Below are 26,502 nucleotides of genomic sequence, written 5' to 3'. Positions count from 1 at the left end.
TCCTGTGGTGGCTACACAGTTCTCACCTACTAAAGGGACGCAGGTTTGGGATTCAGGACTGGCTCCTGGTAACCACGGATGCAAGTCTCCGAGGCTGGGGAGCTGTCACACAAGGGGAAAGCTTCCAAGGAAAATGGTCAAGTCAGGAAGCCTGCCTTCACATAAAATGTTCTGGAATTGAGATCCATTTACAACGGCATTCTACAAGCGGTACATCTTCTTCAAGATCATCCCGTGCAGATCCAGTCAGACAATGTAACAGCAGTCGCATACATAAACAGGCAAGGTGGAACAAAAAGCAGAGCGGCAATGGCAGAGGTGACAAGGATTCTCCTCTGGGCAGAAAGACATGTAAGAGCTCTGCCAGCAATTTTCATTCCGGGAGTGGACAACTGGGACGCACACTTCCTCAGCAGACACGATCTCCATCCAGGAGAGTGGGGCCTCCACCAAAAGTCTTCACAGAGGTGACAAGTCTTTGGGGAGTTCCTCAAGTAGACATGATGGCATCTCGTCTAAACAAGAAGCTTCAGAGATATTGTTCCAGGTCGAGAGACCCTCAAGCAATAGCAGTGGATGCACTGGTGACCCAGTGGGTGTTTTGGTCGGTATATGTTTTCCCTCCACTTCCACTGATTCCAAAAGTTCTCAAAATAATAAGAAGAACAAGAATTTGAGCAATCGTTATTGCCCCAGACTGGTCAAGGAGGGCTTGGTTTCCAGATCTTCAGGAGTTGCTCATAGAAGATCCTCGGCCTCTTCCTCCTTGAGAGGACCTACTACAGCAGGGGCCATGTGTGTATCAAGACTTACCGCGGCTATGTTTGACGGCATGGCTGTTGAGAGTCGGATCCTAGCCCGAAAGGGTATTCCCAAGGAAGTCATCCCCACTCTTATTCAGGCCAGGAAAGGAGTAACGTCTAAACATTACCACCATATTTGGGGAGAAAATATGTGTCTTGGTGTGAATCCAAAAAGGCTTCTACGGAAGAGTTTGAGTTGGGACGTTTTCTCCATTTTCTGCAGGCTGGTGTGGATGCGGGCCTTAGATTGGGGTCAATCAAGGTCCAGATTTCGGCCTTATCAGTTTTCTTTCAAAAACAATTGGCTTCTATTCCAGAAGTTCAGACCTTCGTGAAAGGGGTTCCATTTGTGCCTCCAGTGGCACCATGGGACCTTAATGTGATGTTGCAGTTCCTTCAATCGAGTTGGAGATAGAGTTGAAGTTTCTCACTTGGAAAGTGGTGATGCTTTTAGCCTTGGCATCCACAAGGTGGGTGTCTGAGTTGGGGGCCTTGTCTCACAAGAGCCCTTACCTGATCTTCCATGAAGATAGGGTGGAGTTGAGAACTCGCCAACATTTTCTTCCGAAGGTGATTTCATCTTTCCACATAAACCAACCTATTGTGGTGCCAGTGGCTACTGACACGTTCACCGAGTCAAAGTCTCTAGATGTGGTTAGGGCTTTAAAGATTTGTGTCGCTAGAACAGCTCGGATACGGAAAACAGAGGTGTCCTGCTTCCAAGCAGACCATTGCACGCTGGATCAGAGGTACGATTCAGCACGCTTATTCTTCGGCTGGTTTGCCATTGCCGAAGTCGGTGAAGGCCCATTCTACTAGGAAGGTGGGCTTGTCCTGGGCGGCTGCCCGGGAGGGTCTCGGCATTACAACTTTGCCGAGCAGCTACTTGATCAGGGTCAAACACTTTTGCTAAATTTTATAAGTTTGACACTTTGGCTGATGAGGACCTCAAGTTTGGTCAATCAGTGCTGCAGGGTCATCCGCACTCTCCCGCACGTACTGGAGCTTTGGTATAAACCCCATGGTCATGAAATGGACCCCAGCATCCTCTAGGACGTATGAGAAAACAGGATTTTAATACCTACCGGTAAATCCTTTTCTCCTAGTCCGTAGAGGATGCTGGGCGCCCGACCCAGTGCGTACTTTACCTGCAGTTTTGTTCAGTTAGTTACACAAGTTGTGTTACATTTGTTTTCAGCATGTTGTTGTAAATGGTTCATGCCTGTTGGCGTGTGTCATGTTGAATGCCATGTTGTGCAGCATGGTTGAGGTGTGATCTGGTATGATTCTCACCGTTAGTATAAATGTAAATCCTTTCCTCGAAATGTCCGTCTCCCTGGGCACAGTTCCTATAACTGAGGTCTGGAGGAGGGGCATAGAGGGAGGAGCCAGTTCACACCCTTGAAAAGTCTTAAAGTGCCCATGGCTCATACAAAACCGTCTATACCCCATGGTCATGAAATGGACCCCAGCATCCTCTTTTCTTTATCATTGCATATCAAATTCCCACAAAGATCTATAATAACGCAGTTAGGGGTCTATGGGGGTAATTCAGAGTTGATCGTAGCAGCAAAGTTGTTAGCAGTTGGGCAAAACCATGGGGGTCATTCCGAATTGTTCGCTCGCTAGCAGTTTTTAGCAGCCATGCAAACGCTATGCCGCCTCCCACTGAGTGTATTTTAGCTTAGCAGAAGTGCGAACGAAAGGATCGCAGAGCGGCGAAAAACTTTTTTTGTGCAGTTTTAGAGCAGCTCAATACCTACTCAGCGCTTGCGATCACTTCAGACTGTTCAGTTCCTGTTTTGACGCCACGAACCCGCCCTGCGTTCGCCCAGCTATGTCTGCGTTTTTATTGGCACGCCTGCGTTTTTCCAAACACTCCCTGAAAACGGTCAGTTGACACCCAGAAACGCCCTAGATTTGGGTGGGTTATATTGTTTCTGTGCAAGGTAAATACTGGCTGCTTTATTTTGACACTGCAATTTAGATTTCATATTGAACACACCCCGCCCAAATCTAACTCTCTCTGCACATGTTATATCTGCCCCCCCCTGCAGTGCACATGGGGGGGTCATTCTGAGTTGATCACTCGCTAGCTACTTTTAGCAGCCGTGCAAACGCATTGTCGCCGCCCACCGGGGAGTGTATTTTCACTTTGCAGAAGTGCAAACGCTTGTGCAGCAGAACGCCTGCAAAATCATTTTGTGCAAAACAAGACCAGCCCCGTAGTTACTTTTCTGATTCTAACGACGGAGGACGGCTTTTGACGTCACACACCCGCCCAGCGTTCGCCCAGCCATGCCTGCGTATAGGGGAGTGTATGTTTGCTTTGCAAGTGTGCGAACGCATGTGCAGCCGAGCGGTACAAAAAAGTTTTGTGCAGTTTCTGAGTAGCTCAGAACTTACTCAGCCGCTGCGATCACTTCAGCTTGTTCTTGTCTTGAACTGACGTCAGACACCTGCCCTGCAAACGCTTGGACACGCCTGCGTTTTTCTAGCCACTCGCAGAAAACGTTAAGTTGACACCCACAAACGCCTTCTTTCTGTTAATCTCCTTGCGATCGGCTGTGCGAATGGATTCCTCGTTAAATTCATCGCTCAACAACGATCCGCTTTGTACTGTACGGCGTGCCTGCGCATTGCGGTGCATACGCATGCGCAGGTCGGACCTGATTGCAGCGCAGCGAAAAAACCTACCGTGCAATCAGGTCGGAATGACCCCCTATATCCGACTGCCCTGGCTCAATTAAACCTATTAAAGAGGTCGATGAGCAGGGCTCCATCTGTATGCAGCATCTTAGGCTTGGTAACCCTGTAACTATATCAGCATGGTACTGACTATTCTATAAAAATATTGAATTCATCTTTTGAAGTTTATGAACTGTGCCCAGTAATTAGACCTCTCCTGGTAGAAAACCTAGAACACGGTTCTGTAATCCCTCACTGTACGGCAGCAGATGTTTGTGCTATATTAATTTATATGAGAAATAGGGCAGGATGGGATGTTTGTATCGATTTATTTCACTGCTGCTGGCTCTGTGTTCACTCCCCTAAAATGAAGAGACTTTATTTTTTTCCTGATGGATTATTCCCGTACAGCGGCCGTGTGGCACAGTTTAGCGTTCTACAATACGGTTCTGCAATAAACGCTTCTTCATTGCGATCTAGAGACAGGCACCCAACTTCATCTATGAAACGTATCTCCTAGTAGTGTACAGGGACTCCGGAGGGAGGGAGGGGGGTTGTGAAATGGTCTCTCACTGACAGAATCTGTGTTTTCAGAACTATACTACAAATATGCAGACAGTGCTCTGAAACATACTTGCCTACATGATATTTCTCCTCTCCAGGAGAAGCCTGGAGAGGAGACGCTGCAGGAGTCTTCGGGGGGCGGGGCCGGACTGTGACATCACCAAGCCCCACCCCTCATCGGAAAATGCCGCGATTCGCGTGTCCGCGGGAAGGGGGCGGGGCTAAAATGACGCGATTTGCGTCATTTTAACCCCTTCCCCACCCAACGGACCCGCGAATACAGGAGATTATCTCTCCATCCTGCCCGCATCACTAGGGTGCGAGCAGGATGCGGGAGACCTGCCCACTCTTCTGGGGGTGTGGGGGGCTACCCCAAAAAACAGGAGCCTCCCGCAGCTTCCGGGAGAGTAGGTAAGTATGCTCTGAAAACAGCTATTTTCAGAGGGTTGACGCTTTTTTTTTTTAGTTTCGGGGCCATATTCCCGATACCTGCTACATTCCACCTGTTAACTACATACTTGCCTACTTTTGAAATAGCATTTCAGGGAGATTGTGAAAGTAACACCTATCAGAGCTGACGTGTATTGCTACATCTGAGAAGTGCGTCATAAACATGACTTACCTCCACATGTATATTAGCCCCACAGTTAGTAAGATCTACTTGTTGAAGAAAAGACACTGATATTTTTCAGGATTTTGTTGTGTATTGTGTCTTACAAGAGGTTCCATCTACTGTAAGTGGCCATGAGAAACCTAATTTAAAATGCATGTAGCCATAGGGATCCTTGTGCCCTATAAACAATGCATACTGTACCTCTCAACATGAACTATTTCATTGATAAAAAAAAGGTATTTCAACAAAAATTATTACAATCATAAATTAAGAGGGAAGTCCAGGTACAGAGCATGGTGTGAGGTATGGATTGTTTATATTAAATATAAACTAATGGTGTATATTAGATTCCAATTAATAGTTTAATAAAGCATGGATACTGTTTATAACTCCACCTAATAGAGAGACAACTATTTTATAAAGTTTTCCTGTAGTGGAACAAAGACAACTTAAACAACCTTAAAATACACATAGAAAAGTAAAATCATTAATTTATCTTGCAAAAATGCAATAGCAGCAGCCACTGTACTACTAACACACTGGGACAGGACTCAGGAGGATGCTCTGTGTCTCTCTCTAGACATGAACGCTCTCATCAGATAAGTTACACAGGACCCTGACACCCTGGCAGGAGGAGGAGAAGCTGTGATCCCTGGGTCGCTTACAGCTCTCTATCTCTCCTCTGGTCAGGAAGCTCCGTCGGTATCTCATGAAACCTGATACTCCTGTGGCTCTGCCTGCACTGCATACTGTCCTGCTCACATTCTGGCAGCCTGGTTCTGCTGCTGCACAAGAGGGAGAGCTAGTGATGTCAGTGTGCTCTGGCTGGGGGGCCCCTTGAAAGAGGGAGGCCTGGAGTACTGTATGTCCTGCATCCCCCCCCACTTAATCTGGCTATGATGGGGCCCATGTGCAGTCTCCCTGTGGGCCCCATCCCCCTCTCCCGATGGAGCAACTGCAGAGTAGATTCTGGGAATGTGACAGAGTATACTGCACACGCACAGGTCTATGGAAACATGGTGACCACTCTCTCCTGTACATGTGGAATTTTTCAGAAAAATGGCGGCTGTGCCATTTTTCTGGTGATTTCTGCAGCTTCGGTGCTGGATTCCAGGGAGGTAAGTATAATGTATGGCTGCAGGGTGCACCACACACACACTGAACCCATTATAAATACACCCGCACACACTGAACCCATAAATAATACATTGCCCTGAAAAGGCAATCCAATTCGCTGCGATATGTGGCAATTAGGAATGTACATTTTTGTGGGTTTTATGCACATGTTAATAGGCCCCCAATTTTTGGGGTATATTTAACAAGTGGTGCCTAAAAGTGATCATTCTACTGTCTTCTCCAGATTTACCAACAAATATGCAGCAGATAAATCACTGTTACCTAATATTTTTGCAGCTTAGTGCTGTCCCCAAAGCCCAATTTCCATGCACGCACAGCCCAAACAGCTTTACATTGCTTTCCATGCATGTGTGGCACACGCAGTGCGATTCACTGATGCCATGAACAGAAACTGCGTCGCCGGAGAGTTACGTGTATGCAGGTTCTTTCTGGCAGGTGCTAATTTGTTGGATACCAGAGCCAACCCTTTCTGCATCACTGCGATACTGACTGTGTTTTAGTTCCAAGAAGTAGTACACACTAATAGTTCCAGTATGCTCCCAACTGCAGTATAAGTAGCCATTTTGAGGTAAATTTACTAAGGTAGGAGTTTTTTTTAAAGCAACCAATCAGACTATATAATCTTCTAGAAGCAGCTAGACAAATGTTAAGTAAAATCTGATTTGTTGCTATGATCAACATCGCCAGTTTTCAAAAAAACTCCCACCTTAGTACATTTACCCCATTGTCTGCAATATGATAATACACACTCGTCCAATTAATCTATGATAGGTGATAAATTATTGGGGGCTTCGGGAGATTTCACAAAAGAGGGCCCAGTTTGGAATAAGCAAAACTGATCGTCGCCCCAGAAGCCATGGTCCCAGTGCAGCTGGCGCTTTCACTCTGCATACCATTGGCTACAGCAATGTAATGATGTTCAGAGGAGACAGTTACTCTACACCGGGCCCCTGCTTATCTGGGGGAACAATTCCTTCAGGGACCCAAGGGTGTAACCTCCAAAGGTGCAGGGTGTGCAGATGCTAATGGGGTCACCTTGACTGCCAAAGGTCAATGTATATATGTTAGTTTTGTTGATATGTCTGTGTATTTGTGGTACAGTATACACAGGTTGATTAACAGTAGTCAGCAGCGGAATCGTCATATGAAGCGGATCACTCAGTGAGACTTAACCAGGGTCTCAGGTTTATTGTAATGTTCAGGTGTACCGCCGTATCCACAGTAACAATAACAGGTTGCGGAGGTGAAGCGGAACACATAGCAGACATTCCAGTCATTTGGTATTCTGGTGATAAAAGGTCTCCCTGAAGGTGAGTACTACACAGCGGTATAGTGTCGTGGCTCTCAAACACACAGAGGCAAGATGGCAATGTGTATGCGCAGAAGACGTATCGGCGGCCATCTTGGAAAAGGACCTAATGCCTCCATAAAGGACATTGGGGGTAATTCCAAGTTGATCGCAGCAGGAAATTTTTTAGCAGTTGGGCAAAACCATGTGCACTGCAGGTGGGGCAGATATAACATGTGCAGAGAGAGTTAGATTTGGGTGGGTTATTTTGTTTCTGTGCAGGGTAAATACTGGCTGCTTTAATTTTACACTGCAATTTACATTGCAGATTGAACTCACCACACCCAAATCTAACTCTCTCTGCACATGTTATATCTCCCCCCCCTGCAGTGCACATGGTTTTGCCCAACTGCTAAAAAAATTCCTGCTGCGATCAACTTGGAATTACCCCCATTATGCAGATATAGCAGGAGTGCACTCCATTACCAACAAGTTTATAATAATTGGGTGGTAACATTTTCCTATGGGACCCACAAATGTCTAGGTGTGCCCCTGCAGGAACCCTTACAGCATGGAGGAAATGTTTCAATTATAATTTCGGGGGAAATGCATCAAGCCTTGGAGAGTGATAAAGTGAACAAGTTGCTCAAAGCAACTAATCAGCTTCCAACTGTCATGTATCTGGCACAGTCTTTCAAATGTCAATTACAAGCTGATTAGTTGCTTCGGGCAACAACTCAATTTTCCTCTCTCTCCAAGGCTTGATACGTCTCCCCCTTAATGTCTTACATAATCTATCTTGGAGACTCAGCTGAATACAGAAATCTATTCCATAAATGCTTGTCCATTAAAGAACTAACCAATGTCAGATACTGACCAGGATCACTGTATCACTCCTCATAAATGGATTATTTAAGAGAGAAGTGTAATAGAAGCGGGGGACATCATCCCAGGGCGCGACTGATGGGCTCCCTGTGTAATAATACCATCTCTCATCACTAATATCTTTTCAGTATCGTTTTTCTTTCAACACTGCGACTTGTTTATAGCTACATACAGTATATCTGTCTGTGCTCCTCTAATATCTCCTAAGATCCTATCTTACTCCCTTACACGCAGCACAAAATTAGATACACGGCAGCAGAAATGTAAGGGCATTCCTGGAAGGTGGCTGGGAGATAACGAGGGGATGGCTAAAAAGACTCACTGAGATATTGGGCCATCTTAACAGCCCTGGGTCAAGCAATGCACTGGGGCCCCTACACATCCATACATGGGAATAAAAATAAATCAATCAGAATTTACCTCTCTTGTGCTGTCTATCCACATGCTTCCATGCAGTGAATGTCTGTCAGCACTCTGATTGGTGGACAGCTCCAGCCATCCACCAATTAGCACGCTGACAGCCATTCACGCTCTGACTGCAGGATGGGAGGCAGGTAAAGAATGCTGCACTCTGATTGGTGGATAGCTCCAGCCATCCACCAGTCAGCATGTTGAAAGCCATTCACTGCCTGGCTGCAGGCTCTGAGGTGAGAAGTGAAAGCTGCCTGGCCACAGTATTCTCTACCTGCCTCCCAAGAACCTCAGGAGGCACCAGCACCACCCAAAGACCCCAGAATTGTGGGGCAACTGCCCAGTGTTCCATACGTTTAGATGGCCTTGCGCACAGTTGCTCACATAGGAGGACAATATGGCTTGTGCAAGTTTTGATGGTGTGACTGATGCTAAAGACATGCCAAGCGGTATCTACGGACGCTGGCAGTGGGCGTCCCAGTCCTTGCATATGGGGGCGCACAGATGTACCCCAGGGAAGGGCTTTGTTGTGGCATTAGCATAAAGTCACAAACATTGTTGCGGCAAAGAACACAAGGACAGCGCAACTGTGTCCGACCTATAATGTTTCATATAACCTGGACAGTATTATGATAGCAGATTTGAAGCTGAAATGTCACAAATAAGCGATAATCCTTTGTAAATAATGCTGAATGTGTTCTGTTAAGCAAGCAGCGCCCAGCCTATATCTCTACAGGAAGAAAGCCATTTATTCCTTAAATTTAACGAGGGAAGGAAAAAATCCACCACCGAGCAATAATTTACATGACCATTCACTACAAATCCGAAGTGATAGGTCAGTGCTCTCATAAACCTGAAACCTTAACGATCGTTCATTAAATCAGCAGCCGGATTAGCAGCTTTATATCCTCTGTCTACCCAGCTGGATATGTCAAGTATCAATGTTTATCGACGTTGCCTGATACTGAGAAACTGCCCTCTCCTGTCATTATGTATGTAATGAAAAGCGGATGCATTATATTATGGTGATCAGGACCCGAGGATAAATCCTGTGTTCTGCTACACCAAACTACAATAACAATATATCCAGTTTTTGTTTTGCATTTGGCTTATTTTAGAGAATCCTCACACAAGACCTAATGTGTAGCGACAGAGGTGATAATGACCTTGTGAAGGTCACACTGGATTTTCAGGGGGACAAGTAAATACTGTGAGCGTCAATCTAGTCTGTAACCAGTATGACATCTGCAGATTGAAATGCTCCCTGTAATGGGGCCCATACACAGGAGCAGTTCTTGGTGCGGGCAAGCAGTGCCTGCGCCCGTGGCGCTGTGGCCTGGGGGCGCGGCCGCAGTCACCCCGCAGGCACCGCCGCCTACCCACACCCCGGCTGCAGCAGACGCCGTGAGCTGTGTGGGCGTCCGCTGCAGCTGGCGCACCTGTCAGACGCTAGAGGTCATTATTGACCTCTAGTGTCTGTGCGGCGCTGCTATGGGAAAGACGTCATGACGTCTCTCCCATAGGGAGCAGCCACGGCGGCCAGACGGAGCAGCAGCAGTAGCGGTCGGGAAGCAGGAGCAGGGCAGTGGTAAGTATTGGTTTTTTTTTTGTGTTTGACAGCGACAGGAGGCACAACTACTGGGGGCACAGCAGCAGAGGGCACAACTACTGGGGCACAGCAGCAGAGGGCACACCTACTGCGGGCACAGCGACAGGGGGCACAACTACTGGGGCAAATATACTGGGGGCAAATCTACTGGGGCAAAGCAACAGGGGGCACAGAAACAGAGGGCACAACTACTGGGGCAAAGCAACAGGGGGCACAGCGACAGGGCACAACTACTGGGGCATAGCTACTGGGGGCAAATCAACTGGGGGGCACAACTACTTGGGGAAAATCTGGGGGCATAACTATGACCACGCCCATCCCCTGTGAAGCCACGCCCCTATTTTCCGGCACACGCCTCCGGCGCGCACTAACTGTTTTACCGCAGTGCGCGCGTGGGGGGGGGGGGGGGGCAGTGGAAACTTTCGCACTGGGCGCCACAGGGTGTAGAACCGGCCCTGCCCATACACATGCAACTTATAGCCGCGATCCCCTTTCTGCCAATGGCTGGTTATAGGGATCGAAGAAGTCCAACATTTTGGATTTCCCTGTCTCGCTGATTCCAACCCCAAAACTGTCAGGATCAGCAAGTCGGGGAATTTGACCATGGAATTTACATGATTCCTGAAACAGATTACCAATCTGCAAATCGGATAAGTGAGCGGCGGATTGGAGTGGCAGAATCAGGCCGTAGAGGTATAGCCTGCATAAAACTAATTGCAAAGATTCTCATTTTACAGTAAGACTTCAGCGTTCATCTGGCTGTCCTATATTTTCCCAATGTTAACCAGCAACTGGCACGAGGGTAACCAGGGATGGACTGGTGGTGTAATTCATCCAGGGAACTGCAGTAAGTACGTACGAGCCCCCAACAAGGGGGCGTGGCCACATCTCAAGGGGGTGTGCCACAAGTCACAGGGGCCTGATATTGTGGCACGCCCCGTCTCTCTGTATGCCATGTGGCAAAGTAAATTGTCGGGAAGCAGAGCTGCTCAGCCAGCCCCTTACTCTCCGGTTGCTGGGCAGCCGGCCCGGCCCATCAGGCCATGGGCCTTTCTGGCATTGCTAGAAGTGGCAATTGCCCAGTTCGGCCCCGATGGTAACCGATATTGGGTGGTACTGCGCTGAATGTGTTATTATACCAATTAAATAGAAAATCTCCCCCTTTATTTGATACTAGCATATTAGGATAGGGGGAGATTTATCAAAGATTGGAGAGAGACAAAGTGGAGGGAAAGTACCAACTTATGAGCTTCTAACTGTCATGTTACAGGCTGTGTTTGAAAAATGACAGGAGTTGATTAGTTGGTACTTTATCTCTCTCTCTACTTGTCTCTCTCCAAGCTTTGATAAATTTCCCCCTCCGTCTCTCTGCTCCTCACCCACCCCCTTCACTTACCCTGGCTGCAACATCTTCCAGCCAGCTTGCCCCTTCACTCTGTCTGCTTTATGTTGATCTCAGCAAAGTCCGTTCACAATTAATCTATAGATATACATACTCCCTACACTTCCATTCCTTCATATTCCCGCAGGACTTGGAATGCGTGCCCGATTTAAATGAAAATATGGCAACATGCAGTAAAAAATAATTTCCATTATTTTTCGCATAAATAGACAGTGTAATTAACCTTAAACATTTTTTTAAATAAAAATTATATACACCTCCTTTTTGATCAGTGAAAGCTGTTTGTTCTTTTATAATATTAATAACCTGGTAACATATATCTATCTATCTATCTATCTATCTATCTATCTATCTATCTATCTATCTATCTATCTATCTATCTATCTTTCTATATATTTCTCATACGTCCTAGAGGATGCTGGGGATGCTTCAAGAACCATGGGGTATAGACGGGATCCGCAGGAGACATGGGCACACTATAAGACTTTGAATGGGTGTGAACTGGCTCCTCCCTCTATGCCCCTCCTCCAGACTCCAGTTAGATTCTGTGCCCAGTGAGACTGGATGCACACTGAGGAGCTCTCCAGAGTTTCTCAGAAAAAGACTTTTATTAGGTTTGTTATTTTCAGGAAGACCTGCCCGCTACAGGCTCCCTGCATCGTGGGACTGAGGGGAGAGAAGCAGATCTACTTCTTCTGAGTTCAAGGGCTCTGCTTCTTAGGCTACTGGACACCATTAGCTCCAGAGGGTTCGATCACTTGGTACGCCTAGCTGCTTGTTCCCGGAGCCGCGCCGTCACCCCCCTCACAGAGCCAGAATACAGAAGCCGGGTGAGTATGAGAAGATCAGAAGACTTCAGTGACGGCAGAAGACGGCGTTTGAGGTACCGCGCAGTGGGTGTGCTGCGCGCCATGCTCCCACACATGACACGGCACTGCAGGGTGCAGGGCGCAGGGGGGGCGCCCTGGGCAGCATGGGGGACCTCAAACAGCACTGGCATAAGATATAACAGTGCCCAGGCACTAGTTAAGGGACCCCCGCCAGTATAAAGATTTTTTAAGCGGGACTGAAGCGCGCCATGTAGTGGGCGGGGCTTAGCCCACACAGCTCTGACCAGCGCCATTTTCTCTTCACAGAAGCTGCAGAGACGCTGGCCCTGACCTCCACACTGCTGTACAAGTAACAGGGTGCAAAACGGGGGGAGGGGGGGACACACAAGTGATTTGGTGCTAAATTATATATATAAAAAGTGCTAACAGGTCTGGGCAGTCTTGTTACTGACTTCAGTACCGGGATAGGCGCTGGGTGTGAGCTGGCAGAACTCTCTCTGTGTCTCTCTGGCAGGCTTTATTGTGGGTCTGTCTCCTATAGCCCCAGTGTGGCTGTGGGTGTCGGTACGTGTGTGTCGACATGTCTGAGGCTGAATGCTCTTCCCAGGAGGAGGCTGGAGTGTAGACAGAAAATACTGTGAGAGTGACCATGTTGGCACCGCCGGCAGATGATTGGGTGAATATGTTGAGTGTTTTAAACGCAAATGTGACTAAGTTGACTAAGAGATTTGATAAATCTGAGTCTAAGAACCAGACATGGAGGAAATCCATGGAAGATGCTTTGTCACAGGCCCAGACCCCTTCGGGGTTACAGAAACGTGCATTTACCCAGATAGCAGATACAGATACCGACACGGACTCTGATTCCAGTGTCGACTATAGTGATGCCAGATTACATCCAAAACTGGCTAAGAGTATTCAGTACATGATTGTGGCGATAAAAGAAGTATTACATATCACTGAGGACCCTGCTGTTCCTGATACTAGGGTCTGTATGTTTAAAGGAAAGAAACCTGAGGTAACGTTTCCTCCCTCTCATGAACTGAACGCACTTTTTGAAAAAGTTTGGGAAAATCCTGACAAAAAGATACATGTTCCCAAAAGAATTCCAGTGGCATATCCGTTCCTCTCTGGGGACAGGGAAAGGTGGGAGTCAATCCCCACGGTAGACAAAGCTTTATCGCGTCTATCCAAAAAGGTGGCACTTCCGTCCCCTGACACGGCAGCCCTAAAGGATCCTGCGGATCGTAAGCAGGAAAATATACTAAAATCCATTTATGTCACTACAGGTTCGCTACTCAGGCCTGCCGTTGCTTCGGCATGGGTGAGTAGCGCTATTGAAAGGTGGGCAGATAACTTGTCATCTGAGGTAGATACCCTAGACCGGGATAGTGTGCTTTTGACTCTGGGTCACATCAGGGACGCTGCAGCATTTTTAAAAGAAGCTGTAAGGGATATTGGCCTTTTGGGGTCAAGGGCCAATGCCATGGCAGTCTCAGCAAGGAGAGCGTTGTGGATTCATCAATGGAATGCTGACGCTGACTCTAAGAAGGCGATGGAGTCTCTACCGTTTAACGGTAGGGTCTTGTTTGGCGACGGCCTCACTGACCTGGTGTCTACGGCTACCGCGGGTAAGTCTTCATTTCTACCTTATGTTCCTGCACAGCAGAAGAAATCGCCTCACTATCAGATGCAGTCCTTTCGGCCCAATAAATTCAAAAAAGGACGTGGGTCCTCCTTCCTTGCTGGGGGGGGGGAGAGGATGGCAAAAAAAGGTCACAGTCTGTGGCAAGTTCCCAAGAGCAGAAGTCCTCTCCGGCTTCTACCTTATCCACCGCATGACGCTGGGGCTCCTCTGCGGGAGTCCGCACCAGTGGGGGCACGTCTCCAACTCTTCAGTCAGGTCTGGGTGCACTCGGACCTGGATCCTTGGATAGTAGACATAGTAACCCAGCGGTACAAGTTAGAGTTTCAAGACGAGCCCCCTCACCGATTTTTTCAAATCGGCCTTGCCAGCTTCTCTTCCAGAAAGGAAGATAGTAAGCGCTGCAATACTAAAGTTGTGTCAAAATCAAGTGATTGTCACGGTACCACCGTCTCAACAGGGGGAAGGATTTTATTCGAGCCTGTTCGTGGTCCCGAAGCCGGATGGATCAGTCAGACCGATTCTAAACCTAAAATCCTTCAATTTCTTTCTGAAAAAATTCAAGTTCAAGATGGAGTCTATACGAGCAATGATCTCCAGTCTGGAGGAGGGGGATTTTATGGTGTCAGCCGACATAAAAGATGCCTACTTACATGTCCCCATATATCCTCCACGTCAGGCTTACCAGAGATTTGCTGTGCAGGATTGTCATTACCAATTTCAGACGTTGCCGTTTGGTCTGTCTACGGCTCCGAGGATTTTCACCAAAGTAATGGCGGAAATTATGGTTCTCCTGCGCAAGCAGGGAATCGCAATTATCCCGTACTTGGACAATCTCCTCATAAAGGCGAGGTCCAAGGAGCAATTGTTGAAGAATGTTGCCCTTTCACTGACGATTGTGCAACAACACGGTTGGCTCCTAAATTTGCCAAAATCACAGTTGGATCCAACGACACGGCTGTCGTTCCTGGGTATGATTCTGGATACAGAATTGCAGAGAGTTTTTCTTCCAGTGGAAAAAGCTCTGGAAATACAGAACATGGTAAAACAGATTCTGAAACCGGCAAAGGTGTCAGTTCTTCACTGCACTCGGTTGCTGGGGAAGATGGTGGTGGCCTACGAGGCCATTCCGTATGGCAGGTTCCATGCCATGGTGTTTCAGTGGAACCTGTTGGACCAGTGGTCCGGGTCTCACCTGGACATGCACCGGAAAATAATTCTATCTCAGGACCAGAATTTCCCTTCTGTGGTGGCTGCACAGTTCTCACCTTCTGGAGGGACGCAGGTTCGCGATTCAGGATTGGATCCTGGTGACCACAGATGCAAGCCTCCGAGGCTGGGGAGCAGTCACACAGGGAAGAAACTTTCAGGGAAAGTGGTCGAGCCAGGAAGCTTGTCTACACATAAACATTCTGGAATTAAGAGCCATCTACAACGGCATACTGCAAGCAGAACATCTTCTTCGAGGTCTGCCGGTCTTCATTCAGTCAGACGTGACAGCAGTGGCGTACATAAACCGTCAAGGTGGAATAAAGAGCACAGCGGCGATGGCCGAGGCCACGAAGATTCTTTGCTGGCCGGAAAGACATGCCAGCGCTCTGTCAGCAGTCTTCATGCCAGGAGTGGACAACTGGGAAGCAGACTTCCTCAGCAGACACGATCTCCATCCAGGAGAGTTGGGTCTTCATCAAGAGGTCTTTGCAGAAGTGACAAGTCGTTGGGGAGTTCCTCAAGTAGACATGATGGCATCCCGCCTCAACAAGAAACTTCAGAGATATTGTTCCAGGTCAAGGGACCCTCAAGCGATAGCGGTGGACGCTCTAGTGACACCGTGGGCGTTTCAGTCAGTCTATGTGTTCCCTCCACTTCCCATAGGCGTGCGCACGGGGGGTGCCTGGTGCGCACAGGCACCCCCTAATGTCCGGCACCCCCCGCACATCACACCTGCAATCCGATCATCGCTGCCTGTGTGCTGCTGTTGTAGCAGTGCTACTGCTACTACAGCAGCGCACTGATAGCGATGATCGGATAACCTGAGTCCTGCATCGAGCATTCACCCCCTCCCGCTGCGCCGCCGCCGGTCACACTAACACAGCTCCCTGTCAGCTGCACGTAACCTAAGTGGCTTCTTCGTGGACGGGTGGGCTGGCCGCATAGCCCAGCCCACCCACCGTCATAATCCGACTGCCTCGCGGTGTGACTTCAGCACGTCACACCGCGCGCCCTCCCTACCTTCCTTCCTTCCTTCCCGCCCTGCTTTGTCGGCTGTCCTCCGAGTCCCGGCTCCCGCCCGTGCTCATTTCTAGGCAGTGGCAGTGAGTAGTGTGTGCCCTGCCGCCCTGCCATTTTCGACCGCTGGTCCGCTGGAGAACAGTATCCTGCCTGAGCCTTCAGAATGTAAGTGAGAGACTCACTCACTCACTGTCTTTGTGTGCACCAGGGCACAGTTCAGGCCAGGCGGGGGTGGGGGTGTATAAGAAAATAAAGGGTTATTATTATTATTATTATTATTATTAAAATATATATATATATATATATATATATATATATATATATAGCTTGTAGAAGGCGGCACGCCCAGGACTTACTTATAGATAATATAAATGGGTGACGAGCACCACAATAAGCTGTTAACGTTTCAGTTTTACTACAAATACTTTCGTCAGTTTTTGTAATAAAACTGAAACGTTAACAGCTTATTGTGGTCACTCATTTATATTATCTATAAGTAAGTCCTGGGAGTGCCGCCTTCTACAAGCTGTCTTTAATTCGCTGCAAGGCGTTTTTGGGAAGGCAACTAACGGATCATCCATTGAGTGCCAGCTCTTTACACCTTTTATATATATATATATATATATATACATACACTGCTCAGAAAAATAAAGGGAACACTAAAATAACATATCCTAGATCTGAATGAATGAAATATTCTTATTAAATACTTTGTTCTTTACATAGTTGAATGTGCTGACAACAAAACCACACAAAAATTATCAATGGAAATCAAATTTCTTAACCCATGGAGGTCTGGATTTGGAGTCACCCTCAAAATTAAAGTGGAAAAACACACTACAGGCTGATCCAACTTTGATGTAATGTCCTTAAAACAAGTCAAAATGAGGCTCAGTAGTGTGTGTGGCCTCCACGTGCCTGTATGACCTCCCTACAACGCCTGGGCATGCTCCTGATGAGGTGGCGGATGGTCTCCTGAGGGATCTCCTCCCAGACCTGGACTAAAGCATCCGCCAACTCCTGGATAGTCTGTGGTGCAATGTGGCATTGGTGGATGGAGCGAGACATGATGTCCCAGATGTGCTCAATTGGATTCAGGTCTGGGGAACGGGCAGGCCAGTCCATAGCATCAATGCCTTCATCTTGCAAGAACTGCTGACACACTCCAGCCACATGAGGTCTTGCATTAGGAGGAACCCAGGGCCAACCGCACCAACATATGGTCTCACAAAGGGTCTGAGGATCTCAGCTCGGTACCTAATGGCAGTCAGGCTACCTCTAGCGAGCACATGGAGGGCTGTGCGACCCCCCAAAGAAATGCCACCCCACACCATTACTGACTCACTGCCAAACCGGTCATGCTGGAGGATGTTGCAGGCAGCAGAACGTTCTCCTTGGCGTCTCCAGACTCTGTCACGTCTGTCACATGTGCTCAGTGAGAACCTGCTTTCATCTGTGAAGAGCACAGGGCGCCAGTGGCGAATTTGCCAATCTTGGTGTTCTCTGGCAAATGCCAAACGTCCTCCACGGTGTTGGGCTGTAAGCACAACCCACACCTGTGGACGTCGGGCCCTCATACCACCCTCATGGAGTCTGTTTCTGATCGTTTGAGTAGACACATGCACATTTGTGGCTTGCTGGAGGTCATTTTGCAGGGCTCTGGCAGTGCTCCTCTGTTCCTCCTTGCACAAAGGCGGAGGTAGCGGTCCTGCTGCTGGGTTGTTGCCCTCCTACGGCCTCCTCCACGTCTCCTGATGTACTGGCCTGTCTCCTGGTAGCGCCTCCATGCTCTGGACACTACGCTGACAGACACAGCAAACCTTCTTGCCACAGCTCGCATTGACGTGCTATCCTGGATGAGCTGCACTACCTGAGCCACTTCTGTGGGTTGTAGGGAGGTCATACAGGCACGTGGAGGCCACACACACTACTGAGCCTCATTTTGACTTGTTTTAAGGACATTACATCAAAGTTGGATCAGCCTGTAGTGTGTTTTTCCACTTTAATTTTGAGTGTGACTCCAAATCCAGACGTCCATGGGTTAATACATTTTATTTCCATTGATCATTTTTGTGTGATTTTGTTGTCCGCACATTCAACTATGTAAAGAACAAAGTATTTAATAAGAATATTTAATTCATTCAGATCTAGGATGTGTTATTTTAGTGTTCCCTTTATTTTTTTGAGCAGTGTATATATATAATCTATCCTTACAGCAGCAGCCGGCACTCCCATAAAAGCACAACTTGCTCAGGTGCACAGAAAGATAGATATATAAAGGTCCATAAATAACTGGCACTCAGACAGCAAAATGCTTAAAAAGCAATACGTAATATCCATGTCAAGAAAATATGGTGCTAGGCACGCCCAGTGGGTGGGGCTAGGCACACCCAGTGGGCGGGGCTAGGCACACCATTCCAGTCGTGCACCCCCTAATAAAATGTGCTGCGCACGCCTATGCCACTTCCACTCATTCCAAAGGTGATAAAAATTATAAGAAGAACAAGGGTTCAGGCGATCCTCCTTGTTCTGGATTGGCCAAAATGGGTCTGGTATCCAGATCTTCAGGAGTTGCTCATAGAAGATCCCTGGCCTCTTCCTCTTCGGGAGGACCTGTTACAACATGGGCCGTGCGTGTATCAGGACTTACCGCGGCTGCGTTTGATGGCGTGGTGGTTGAGTGCCAAATCCTAGCCCGAAAGGGTATTCCCAGTGAAGTCATTCCCACACTTCTTCAGGCTAGAAAAGAAGTAACGGCAAAGCATTACCACCGTATTTGGAGAAAATATGTGTCTTGGTGTGAATCCAAGAAGGCTCCTACGGAAGAATTTCACCTGGGGTATTTGCTCCATTTCCTACAAGCAGGTGTGGATTCGGGCCTAAAGTTAGGCTCTATTAAAGTACAGATTTCGGCCTTGTCGATCTTTTTTCAGAAAGAATTGGCCTCCCTTCCAGAAGTTCAGACCTTCGTAAAAGGCATGCTGCACATCCAACCTCCCTTTGTGCCCCCAGTGGCACCATGGGATCTTAATGTGGTGTTGCAATTCTTGCAATCACATTGGTTTGAACCTTTGCGCAAGGTTGAGTTAAAATTCCTTACTTGGAAAGTGGTCATGTTGTTGTCCTTGGCGTCTGCAAGGCGAGTGTCTGAGTTGGCGGCTTTGTCTCACAAAAGCCCCTATTTGATTTTCCATGCTGATAGAGCGGAGTTAAGAACTCGTCAACAATTTCTGCCAAAAGTGGTTTCATAATTTCATGTTAACCAGCCAATTGTGGTGCCAGTGGCTACTGACGCCTTGGGGGAGTCAAAGTCTCTCGATGTGGTCAGAGCTTTGAGGATCTATGTCGCCAGGACGGCGCAGCTTAGGAAAACAGAGGCTCTGTTTGTCCTGTGGGCTCCCAACAAGATTGGGGCTCCTGCTTCTAAGCAGACTATTGCGCGCTGGATCTGTAATACGATTCAGCAGGCTCATTCTACGGCAGGATTGCCATTACCGAAATCGGTTAAAGCCCATTCTACCAGAAAGGTGGGCTCATCCTGGGCGGCTGCCTGAGGGGTCTCCCCATTACAGCTTTGCCGAGCTGCTACTTGGTCGGGTTCAAACACCTTTGCGGAATTTTACAAGTTTGATACCCTGGCTGAGGCTGACTTCTTGTTTGGTCAATCGGTGCTGCAGTCATCCGCACTCTCCCGCCCATTCTAGAGCTTTGGTATAATCCCCATGGTTCTTGAAGCATCCCCAGCATCCTCTAGAACGTATGAGAAAATAGGATTTTAATACCTACCGGTAAAACCTTTTCTCTTAGTCCGTAGAGGATGCTGGGCGCCCATCCCAGTGCGGGCTGTATCTGCAGTTTGGTTATTGTTACGCTCATGTTGCGTTGAGTTCAGTCAACTCTGTGACTGCTGTTGGTCATGCCGTTGCATGCGTTGTTGTTGAATGCCATGTTGTACGGCGTGTTGGTGGTGTGAGCTGGTATGTATCTCACCTTAGTTTAAATTATTAAATAAATCCTTTTCCTCGAAATGTCTGTCTCCCTGGGCACAGTTCCTATAACTGGAGTCTGGAGGAGGGGCATAGAGGGAGGAGCCAGTTCACACCCATTCAAAGTCTTATAGTGTGCCCATGTCTCCTGCGAATCCCGTCTATACTAGTGATGTGCACCGGACATTTTTCGGGTTTTGTGTTTTGGTTTTGGATTCGGTTCCGCGGCCGTGTTTTGGATTCGGACGCGTTTTGGCAAAACCTCACCGAAATTTTTTTGTCGGATTCGGGTGTGTTTTGGATTCGGGTGTTTTTTTCAAAAAACCCTAAAAAACAGCTTAAATCATAGAATTTGGGGGTCATTTTGATCCCATAGTATTATTAACCTCAATTACCATAATTTCCACTCATTTCCAGTCTATTCTGAACACCTCACACCTCACAATATTATTTTTAGTCCTACAATTTGCACCGAGGTCGCTGGATGGCTAAGCTAAGCGACACAAGTGGCCGACACAAACACCTGGCCCATCTAGGAGTGGCACTGCAGTGTCAGGCAGGATGGCACTTCAAAAAAATTGTCCCCAAACAGCACATGATGCAAAGAAAAAAAGAGGCGCACCAAGGTTGCTGTGTGACTAAGCTAAGCAACACAAGTGGCCGACACAAACACCTGGCCCATCTAGGAGTGGCACTGCAGTGTCAAGACAGGATGGCACTTCAAAAAAATTGTCCCCAAACAGCACATGATGCAAAGAAAAAAAGAGGCGCACCAAGGTCGCTGTGTGACTAAGCTAAGCGACACAAGTGGCCGACACAAACACCTGGCCCATCTAGGAGTGGCACTGCAGTGTCAAGATAGGATGGCACTTCAAAAACATTGTCCCCAAACAGCACATGATGCAAAGAAAAAAAGAGGCGCACCAAGGTCGCTGTGTGACTAAGCTAAGCGACACAAGTGGCCGACACAAACACCTGGCCCATCTAGGAGTGGCACTGCAGTGTCAAGACAGGATGGCACTTCAAAAAAATTGTCCCCAAACAGCACATGATGCAAAGAAAAAAAGAGGCGCACCAAGGTCGCTGTGTGACTAAGCTAAGAGACACAAGTGGCCGACACAAACACCTGACCCATCTAGGAGTGGCACTGCAGTGTCAAGACAGGATGGCACTTCAAAAAAATTGTCCCCAAACAGCACATGATGCAAAGAAAAAAAGAGGAGCACCAAGGTCGCTGTGTGACTAAGCTAAGCGACACAAGTGGGCGACACAAACACCTGGCCCATCTAGGAGTGGCACTGCAGTGTCAAGACAGGATGGCACTTCAAAAAAAATTGTCCCCAAACAGCACATGATGCAAAGAAAAAAAGAGGCGCACCAAGGTCGCTGTGTGACTAAGCTAAGCGACACAAGTGGCCGACACAAACACCTGGCCCATCTAGGAGTGGCACTGCAGTGTCAAGACAGGATGGCACTTCAAAAAAATTGTCCCCAAATAGCACATGATGCAAAGAAAAAAAGAGGTGCACCAAGGTCGCTGTGTGACTAAGCTAAGCGACACAAGTGGCCGACACAAACACCTGGCCCATCTAGGAGTGGCACCGCAGTGTCAAGACAGGATGGCACTTCAAAAAAATTGTCCCCAAACAGCACATGATGCAAAGAAAAAAAGAGACGCACCACAGGTATAGAATGTAGATGGATAGTATACTTAATGACGACACAGAGGTAGGCACAGCAGTGGCCTTCCGAATCGTACTGCTATATATAGTATACTGGTGGTCACTGTGTCAGCAAACTGCAAAACTAAAATGCACCACAGGTATAGAATGTAGATGGATAGTATACTTAATGACGACACAGAGGTAGGCACAGCAGTGGCCTTCCGTATCGTACTGCTATATATAGTATACTGGTGGTCACTGTGTCAGCAAACTGCAAAACTAAAATGCACCACAGGTATAGAATGTAGATGGATAGTATACTTAATGACGACACAGAGGTAGGCACAGCAGTGGCCTTCCGTATCGTACTGCTATATATAGTATACTGGTGGTCACTGTGTCAGCAAACTGCAAAACTAAAATGCACCACAGGTATAGAATGTAGATGGATAGTATACTTAATGACGACACAGAGGTAGGTACAGCAGTGGCCTTCCGTACCGTACTGCTATATATAGTATACTGGTGGTCACTGTGTCAGCAAACTGCAAAACTAAAATGCACCACAGGTATAGAATGTAGATGGATAGTATACTTAATGACGGCACAGAGGTAGGCACAGCAGTGGCCTTCCGTATCGTACTGCTATATATACTGGTGGTCACTGTGTCAGCAAACTGCAAAACTAAAATGCAATACAGGTATAGAATGTAGATCGATAGTATACTTAATGACGACACAGAGGTAGGCACAGCAGTGGCCTTCCGTATCGTACTGCTATATATAGTATACTGGTGGTCACTGTGTCAGCAAACTGCAAAACTAAAATGCACCACAGGTATAGAATGTAGATGGATAGTATACTTAATGACGACACAGAGGTAGGCACAGCAGTGGCCTTCCGTATCGTACTGCTATATATAGTATACTGGTGGTCACTGTGTCAGCAAACTGCAAAACTAAAATGCACCACAGGTATAGAATGTAGATGGATAGTATACTTAATGACGACACAGAGGTAGGTACAGCAGTGGCCTTCCGTACCGTACTGCTATATATAGTATACTGGTGGTCACTGTGTCAGCAAACTGCAAAACTAAAATGCACCACAGGTATAGAATCTAGATGGATAGTATACTTAATGACGACACAGAGGTAGGTACAGCAGTGGCTTCCGTATCGTACTGCTATATATAGTATACTGGTGGTCACTGGTCAGCAAAACTCTGCACTGTAGTCCTCCTATATAATATTAATTATACTGGTGGTCCCCAGTCCCCACAATAAAGCAGCACACTGAGCACAGATATGGAGTGTTTTTCAGGCAGACAACGTATACTGGTGGTCACTGTCAGCAAAACTCTGCACTGTACTCCTGCTATATAATACAGCTGCTCCCCAGTCCCCACAATTAAGCAGTGTGAGCACAGATATATTATGCAGCACACTGAGCACAGATATGGAGCGTTTTTTTCAGGCAGAGAACGGATAAAACTGGTGGTCACTGATCAGCAAAACTCTGCACTGTACTCCTCCTAACAGCTGCTCCCCAGTCCTCCCCACAATTAAGCAATAAAGCAATCAAGTTCAACAATAAACGGAGAGGACGCCAGCCATGTCCTCTCCCTATCATCTCCAATGCACGAGTGAAAATGGCGGCGACGCGCGGCTGCTTATATAGAATCCAAATCTCGCAAGAATCCGACAGCGGGATGATGACGTTCGGGCGCGCTCGGGTTAGCCGAGCAAGGCGGGAAGGTTCGAACCTGCCTCGGACCCGTGTAAAATGGGTGAAGTTCGGGGGGGTTCGGTTTCCGAGAAACCGAACTCGCTCATCACTAGTCTATACCCCATGGTTCTTGAAGCATCCCCAGCATCCTCTACGGACTAAGAGAAAAGGATTTACCGGTAGGTATTAAAATCCTATTATATATATATATATATATATATATATATACTGTATATATACAAACAGATATAAAACCACACCACTCGCCACCCCAGAAGTGGGGTACATGACTGCACTTACCACTCATAGGGTGTACCTTTAAAAGCCATAAGGTATTTGGCAGGTGCACATTAAACCAAGTAGGCATACTTGCAGTTATAGTATGTGTGAAACAGTTGCCAGGTTTTAAGACTCTGATAGTGTAGGACCTGCAAGAAGGTGGGGTACCTTGGCGATTGGTTTGCAGGCTTCTGTGCATTGGCCAATTCACTAACTAAACCCCCATCGTTTATTTATTGATTTGGTCTGGATAAGTGAGCTAGCTATGGTGAGTGCTGAATTTTCTGTTTGTGTGTGTGTGTATATATAAAAAGTAAAAACACATATACAGTATATTAATGTTTGTTTCCTTTTTTTCTTCTCTAACACTGAGAGAGTGATTGAATCCCAGAACCTCTTCTTGTACAATATAAAGCCGGATACATCCATCTGGCGATGCCGGTAGCACATTCCTCAGTGTTGCCGATCCTGCTGGCAGTTTTATCTTCCTTTCCTCCTCCTAGTTAATTTCAGTATGAATTTATCTGTAACGTGTGTGAATAAATCAGCAGCATGTTGTGTTTCCTTCCCTGTTTCTCTGTTTTGCGCTCTCTTCCTTGTTACTTCAGGAATCAGCATCTGAGGCGGAATCTGGGCTGTGACCTGTGTGACGTCTCATTCATTTAGATCAAAACTGCTGCAGTGACCAGATGGTTACTGAGCGGAACTAGAGGGAGGAGGTTGATGATCTAGTAAGAACATGGATATAGATGGGAGTGGAACCTAATGAGTAACTGTCAAATTAGTTATCCACTGCAATAAGTAAGCCAGGGTGGTCCCACTGTCTTATTATACGTACCAAGACATGAACTGACTTGCATTGATATTTATTCCAGAACTGGGCATTTTTCAGAGGCGGTAAGTTCTGGAGATACAGGGCCAGTGCTGAAGTAGGGTTAGTACGAGGTGATACAGAGTACTATTAAGAAATATGGTCCACCAGCCCACCGCTAGGGCATAAATTATAAGGGGTATTTTTGTGTGTGGGACATAAAATGGTGTTAGTGGCATAATTGTGTGTGGCATAATATGTAATTGGCATTACAGTGTGTGGTATAATATGTAAGGCATTACAGTGTGTGGCATAATGTGTAATGGGCATTACAGTGTGTGGCATAATGTGTAATGGGCATTACGGTGTGGCATAATATGTAATGGGTGTTACGGTCAGTGGCGTCACAAGCCGAGTGCGGGGGGTGCGGGCCGCACCCGGGTGTGACGCCTAGAAGGGGTGAAACCAATCTGTGGGCTCCTCCGCAATGACAGGAGCCAGGTGCTGCAGTGTGAAATTCTGCTACAGCACCCGGTTCCTGTCATAGAAGAGGAGCTGACAGCGCTGCAGGCGGTCTCCGGGGGCAGCCCAGTAAAGCCCTGCATCTCCGGAGATGCTGGGCACGCCCCGGAGTGACGACCTGTGAGGCCACGCCCCCTCCCTTTGTGGCCACACCCCTTTTTGCCACGAGCGCGCTGGCATATCAAGGGTGCGCACCGGGTGTCACTACACACGGTGACGCCTCTGTTAACGGTGTCTGACATAATGTGTAATGGGCGTTACGGTGTGTGGCATAATGTGTAATAAGCATTACGGTGTATGGCATAATGTGTAATAAGCATTACGGTGTGTGGCATAATGTGTAATGGGCATTATGATGTTTGGCATAATGTGTAAGGGCCATTACTGTGTGTGGCATAATGTGGCCATGCCCCTACTGTCATACAGCCACTCCCATAGTTTCGTGTGACCTCGCCCCCTCATGACACATGACCACGCCCATTTTTACTATCAGTACCGCTAAGAAAAAATTTCTTCTTGCCCCACTGTACAGAGCCAAGGTGAGTACTACTCCGGTTGGTGTAGCGGAATTTGCAGACCGAGTTCCACCTTCAGCGGTTTCCTGCCATCAATGTAACCCACCCAGCACTCTGTATTATCGATAGTGATGAGCGGGTTCGGTTTCTCGGAAACCGAACCCCCCCGAACTTCACCTTTTTTACACGGGTCCGAGGCAGGTTAGAACCTTCCCGCCTTGCTCGGCTAACCCGAGCGCGCCCGAACGTCATCATCCCGCTGTCGGATTCTCGCGAGATTCGAATTCTATATAAGCAGCCGCGCGTCGCCGCCATTTTCACTCGTGCATTGGAGATGATAGGGAGAGGACGTGGCTGGCGTCCTCTCCGTTTATTGTAGAAGTTGATTGGTTTATTTCTTATTTGTGGGGAGGATTGGGGAGCAGCTGTTAGGAGGAGTACAGTGCAGAGTTTTGCTGATAAGTGACCACCAGTTTTTATCCGTTCTCTGCCTGAAAAAAACGCTCCATACCATATCTGTGCTCAGTGTGCTGCATAATATATCTGTGCTGAGTGCTCACACTGCTTAATTGTGGGGACTGGGGAGCAGCTATAGCAGGAGTACAGTGCAGAGTTTTGCTGACAGTGAACACCAGTATACGTTGTCTGCCTGAAAAACACTCCATATCTGTGCTCAGTGTGCTGCTTTATTGTGGGGACTGGGGACCACCAGTATAATTAATATTATATAGGAGGAGTACAGTGCAGAGTGCACTGCTTTACCTACCTCTGTGTCATCATCCATTAAGTATACTATCCATCTACATTCTATACCTGTGGTGCATTTTAGTTTTGCAGTTTGCTGACACAGTGTCCACCAGTATACTATATATACTATAGCAGTACGGTA

The 26,502-nt window shown here is 47.5% G+C and overlaps 1 long non-coding RNA gene across 1 annotated transcript in view; it reads right to left on the bottom strand.

Annotated features, from left to right (window-relative positions):
• Window positions 1-26,502, bottom strand: part of LOC134956668 (uncharacterized) — a 233,538-nt gene that overhangs the window by 72,928 nt on the left and 134,108 nt on the right. The window lies entirely within an intron of this gene.

Source organism: Pseudophryne corroboree, chromosome 9 (genome assembly GCF_028390025.1).
Source record: "Pseudophryne corroboree isolate aPseCor3 chromosome 9, aPseCor3.hap2, whole genome shotgun sequence".
Lineage (NCBI taxonomy): Eukaryota > Metazoa > Chordata > Amphibia > Anura > Myobatrachidae > Pseudophryne > Pseudophryne corroboree.
This window is presented reverse-complemented; position numbering and strand designations above follow the sequence as displayed.